Source organism: Notothenia coriiceps, unplaced genomic scaffold (genome assembly GCF_000735185.1).
Source record: "Notothenia coriiceps isolate Sejong01 unplaced genomic scaffold, NC01 NC01_scaffold00024668, whole genome shotgun sequence".
Classification (NCBI taxonomy): domain Eukaryota; kingdom Metazoa; phylum Chordata; class Actinopteri; order Perciformes; family Nototheniidae; genus Notothenia; species Notothenia coriiceps.
The window spans coordinates 4,332,026-4,338,129 of NW_011357369.1; positions in this window are offsets into that span (position 1 = coordinate 4,332,026).

The window sequence follows — 6,104 nt, forward strand, 5'->3', positions numbered from 1 at the left end:
GGGGGGGTTTGCAATCCAAACTGGTAACAGATATATGTGAATATTAAAAAGCACTTAATTTCATCCTACCCCAGAAAAACAATTGCGCCATTGTGCTCGGTATCCGCCTGTGTTTTGCTCCGTGGTTTTAACTAATGAGAGGGATAGATACTCTAAGTGGCTTCCCTCTGGATTTCTCACAAACAGAACACCTCCGCAAGGTCATCTTCACAGTTGGATGAGATTCATCCATGAAGCAGTGAAACACAATGCCAAATCTTACAATTATTGTTACATACAGTATTTAGGGCTTTGAAATAAGTTACTGTAGGTAACATTTTTCATGTTGATATCTTCAACTAATGGCGTTCGATTTTAAGACAACTTCTCAACTTAATCTCTAACCGTGAACAGCTCTTCATTTACAAAAGTTAATTATACATTCTGTGTATAATGAACTTTTATTGAACACTTTAACTTGTTGTTTGTATTTATGTTTGCATTCAAACAAAGTCAATAAAGCTAAAGGAAATGTTTTTCTCTCGAATTAACTTTGTTTTTGACTGCCACAAATGCAGAATTCAGCACAGGGAGAACGTTGTAATTTACTTAATTAAGTATAAATACAATCTTTTTAAATTCCAAACCAAGATTGTTTACCTAGCTAACATAGTCTATTTATTGCATTATTGATTTGTTTTGTTACTGAAACTTTAATCCATCAGAAAATAAGTTTCCTTTGGGACATAACTGAGAATGCAGTTGTTTGGAAACATTATTTTGTATGTTGAGGTATGGGGTCGAGTTTGAGATTGCGATTTGGGTTACATTTTCGACTATACCTACACTTCACACATGACCCTGATCTTTCCCTGGTTTTAAATGTGTAGTTGTAGTTGCCTAACCACACCTAAGATAAGGAAATAAGACACTTCTTTAGAACAATCATGTTCTTTGTTCATTACATGTTCATTACTTTGGAAACGATAAATTATGATACAAAACATTGTTGGTTCAGGTATGAGGAATTGTTCTTCCTTCTTGCCTCGTTGCCGCAATGGGAAAGAACACACTGGTGGTGGGCAGCTGCCAAGACAAAATAAACTTTATTTATTTTTGAGAGTGTAGGATGTGAGATGTGTGTTGATTCTGGCAATCAGGCTTTAATTCCAATCATAAATCATACTGCATGTTTTGTCACTATGATTGAACAGAACACATTTCCTTCTTTGCAGGTTTCACAACATTGGACTGTAGTTCTCTTGCTCCATTACACAGCAATGACACATCATAAACCATAGAGATCACAGGGATCATTCTACCCTTTTTAGTTTGCAAGATCATAATTAGACACCCAATCAGCCACAACTCAGGAGGAGAAACAGTGGCAGGAATGTTTAGCATCAACACCACAAGGAATTTAACCCCTTTCAAGGGACAAATCACCAAAATCCCGACCAAGTAAAACAAATCCGAGACTGGCTTTGGATTATTATGATGCCACAAGGCTCTCTTTGACAAATTGTTTCAAAGCAAACCACTGAGGAGGACATGTGCGCATGCTAATTATGAACAACCAAACCATTTGCATCAGTGGTGGAAAAGCTCTGAGGCTAGGGAGCTGGATTGGTGAACAGTATAGGTCGATTTATTTGTTGCCATATTGAAGACATATGACTTTAAACACCCCATAGCAATGTATGTTAGATGAAAGTATGTCTCTCCACCACTTTGGTGCAGATGGAAATAGATCAACAGCTTTTGACACCATTAGCATGCTAACAAGGTTAATGTTAAAACTACTAAACATTATCTTATTAGCAATTTTTTTTAAACTATGTATTTTAGCATTTAGCTTAAGGTATAGCACTGTCAGTACAGCCTTAAAGAGCTCTACACTCTTTGTTGTGTTTAATGGATCATTGCGATATCGAAACTGCAAAGGTCTACACTTTTTACTCATTGTTCATTTGTTTGCTTCCTGTAATTGACACATTTGTCAATGGGCATCTATGAAATGAGTGTTTTAGAATCATATAATGTGCATAAGAGTTAAGTGAAGTAGTACCAAAACAAGTAGTACAATGACTCTGTTTTGTGTCATGTCAACTTGTATTTCACAGTTAAATGTCCAACTTCCCCTGAACCATACTGACGAAGTGAACTCCACACACTGAAAAGAAAGTCAAGAAAGAAAGAGATGTAACCTGTCTGGATCATTACTATTTGCTGCTGTTGCTGGGGTACTTTTTATTTTCATAAGAAAGAAATTGACTACTTTAAAGTTTCCCAGCCAGTGTCCCTGATTCTCACCCGTCTACCTACTTACTGTACCTACTTGTCTGAGCTCCTCACACCTTGCCGAGCCTGTTTCCTCAAGCCTCGTTTGAGCCTGTCAACAAGCACAGGAAACTCCTCCCTCCCTATCTTTACCCTAGTTTTTTAATCTACCAACTCTCCCCGTGATGCCCTCCCTCCCTCCCTCGCCTCCCCGAACACCGGTTTGATTTATAGGCCTGTCAAGCTACCTGGCTCACGACGACAGGTTATTTCCATTACTCTTGGGATTCTCTGTAATAAGGGGATCCGATGTAAGGACATAGCACGGGGGGGGGCCAGCTGTGTAGTCCCAGCTGGGCAACAACAACAACAACAACCAGAGCGTTAAAATATTCATATATCTGTGTTCTAACACTTTTTGTTGGGTTTATCTGTGGTTACACGTGTTTTCAGCTGCGTTATATTTATCAAACCTTGGTTGTTGTGATGTTTTGTAATCTCTATCTATAATTTATGTTTGAGTCGTAAAAAGGAAATCCACCACATACAGTCGCTTACGTAGGCAAGCAGCTGGGAGCGTGTTCATATTCGCCCAGAACAAATGGCTTCTGCGCACAAAGACATCACAATTGAAGCCATTACGAAAGTATCTAAATGAGTGAGTGACACCGGAGAAGTGACACCAAACTGAGAGACCTAAGACTTTTTCACCTCCACTGAAGTAGGCTACCTTGTCTGTCAGCGAGGCAGGATGGCCTCTTTGATATTCCCTCTGTGTTGTTTTTGGAACCCCTGGCCCGACGTTGCATCACTTCCCCTGTGAAGTAGACTCAGACAAAAAGTGTCACTCACTCGTCGTTATCCCTACGGCTCTGACAAAGGCCATTTCACACGTTGTTTGAAAGAGGGCTAATAAACGGCTATGTTACACGACTTTTGCTAAAACTCTAAAGTCATGACATGAGATATCACTCACATCAAAAATATATATCTGACATTATGAGACAAAAAGATTGAAATGTTAAAGAGAAACCTAGAGTAACTGTCATGGGCCGAATGGCTGTCTGATAGGAAAGACCCTCAAACAGTTGATCCATTCCAAATGGATCAATCCAATACTTTCATTTATATATTTAGGGGGGGATACAAGAGTCCCCTTCCAACTTGAAACGATCCTACTATTAGCTCAATCATTTTCACCGTGGCTGCATTGTACTTTTCTGAATGAAAAAACATTAAGTATCTGAGTGTGCATGTTTATGTTAGCATTTAAAACTATCTCTGCACTTTATTGACTGACTGTACAAGTTTAGGCACAGCAGTCGTTAGTATTAAAGCTGGTAAAAAACTAAAGAAGGACAAGGTTCACTCTGAGGAGGAATGACTGATTTTGCCACTCATCTATACAATAATAAGCTTTGATTAGCTTGATTTGAATAATCTTTAAATTAAAGCATTAACGAAAAGAAGGCTAACCCACACATCTCCCGGGATAGACCGCCTGTTACAGAATGCTAATATGAAGCAAAGTTTGGTCTTAATTACAGATCCATGCCCAGTATTTAGCCAGCGGTGTCCAAGGTGAGGCAAGACCGCCTGATGATGAAAGAGACAAAGCATAAAAGTTCATTAGGAAGTGTAAGATGAATTGACAGATGTTTGGCACAGGCTGCTGGGAACAATGCCACACACAACATATCAGCACTCCACATGCATAAAACTCTTTGCTGCAATGAGCTGCAGACCGCAGCCCACAATGAATCACAGCAGCTTTTAATAATGGGAGGTTGTTTATGAATTTGAAGAGGTAGATTACTTATTATTGTCATCAGGCTGTTGACAGACAAGCTGTCTGCTCTGTCTGCCTCTCCCTCTCTAACAGTTTGTTTACATGCATATTAAGAATGCAACATCTAGTAGACAATTTAACAACTGAAACATTTGTAAACTCCCTATTTGTTTATGATGACTGATAGTAATTATAGGTAAACTGAGCGAAGGGCTTTCAGGTTTCCATTACAGGTATATCATTGTATTTGTGTGCTTTATAAGTGTTTAACAAGACAGAAGGTGTGATTCACGAAATAACACCACTTTTTATACAAGGTTTTCAACAAGTGGTGTAATTTTGTAAATCATCAGACTTCCGCTTCCTATGTACACATGTAAGGCTTATTGTGGGACAGGTCTTAGTTCAAGCTGATTATATACTTATGAAAATATAGTTGGCTGTATTATATTACAATTTTGCCAATAAATCCCTTTACATCTAACAAAATGGTCATTTAACACCATGGTAACTGTCAACATGTATCTTCATTTATGACTAAATGGAAAACATAGTGATTGGGATTATGGATGAGACTTAAACCTGTTTACTGTTGCTCTCTGTCAGGATTGCGTATACGTGCCAAGAACAAGTGGTACACCAGACAGTTGACTTAATTAATTTGTGCTGACACATTACACAATAACACAATGCATGACAAAATAAAAGGACCTCACAGGGTGCAGATAAGATCTACTGTTAATCAATGAGTATCCAAAACAAAAACACAAGCTTGAAAAAAGGAAATTGTGTTATTGCACCACCAATTTTGTTGTTATGTAGAATGTAGTGTTGCTTGTTACAATATGCAATATGGATATATGTGTAGTTAGGATAGGATAATTGAACAACTATTTTAAAAGGTCACTATAGCAGAATACCTAGCTTTCAGCTGAATATAAACTTCAGGTTTGAGTTGTTTTATCTGTACCTATTGTTCAGTTAAGATGTATGGAGGTATGTGCTTCATAGCTGTTTGTTTTTTTGCAATCAATGAGATTTACCACAGGTGGACTTCAATCAAGGTGTAGAAACTCTCAAAAGATAATCAGGAGAAATGGGAGGCAACAAAATATAAGGGTATTGGGTGTAGTTTGGGGCTGCCAAGGCACACAGCTGCTGCATCTGGGCTGGACCAGGCAAGCGGTGTCTGTGGCTCAGCAGGCGGCTGAGTGTTGTGTAAACCAAAGCTGGGGTTGCATTTTTTTCCCACATGAGCTGTCAACTGGGAGAGAGAGCGAGAGCGAGAGAGAGAGAGAGAGAGAGAGAGAGAGAGTGTTTTGTAATTTTATCACTGTATATATATCAATAATATGTAAACATTTGAAATGTATGTTAATGTTGTTAATTATTTTGTATTTTGATGCTTTGGCAACATTGTTTCGTTTAACTTTCATGCCAATAAAACCCCTTTGAATTGAATTGAGAGAGAGGGCGAGAGAGAGAGAGAGAGAGAGAGAGAGGAGAGAGAGAGAGACAGACAGACAGACAGACAGACAGACAGACAGACAGACAGACAGACAGTAAAACCCCTTTGAATTGAATTGAGAGAGAGGGCGAGAGAGAGAGAGAGAGAGAGAGGGGAGAGAGAGAGAGGAGAGAGAGAGGAGAGAGAGAGAGACAGAAAGACAGACAGACAGACAGACAGACAGACAGACAGACAGACAGACAGACAGACATATAGAGAGAGAACTATAACTAATTGAACTAATTCCCGCAATGACATTTTTCTGTTTGAGAAACATATAAATGACTTTTATTGCAAATCAGTGTGTTTCTTGTTCATATATTGCTCTATAGATAACTATAAACAACAGAACATCTAAATGTTCTGTCATAAAAGCATTGTTTGTATGCCATAAAAGACTGTACACCTGGATGACTAACATCAATGTGATGCTACTTAGCGTAATAAACCCTATAAAGATTTTACGTCTCTCATAAAAAAATGTGGTTCTTTGAATTAAAAGGTGTTCAAGTAGATTAACCCTCCATTACATGCTGAAATGTGCCTTGG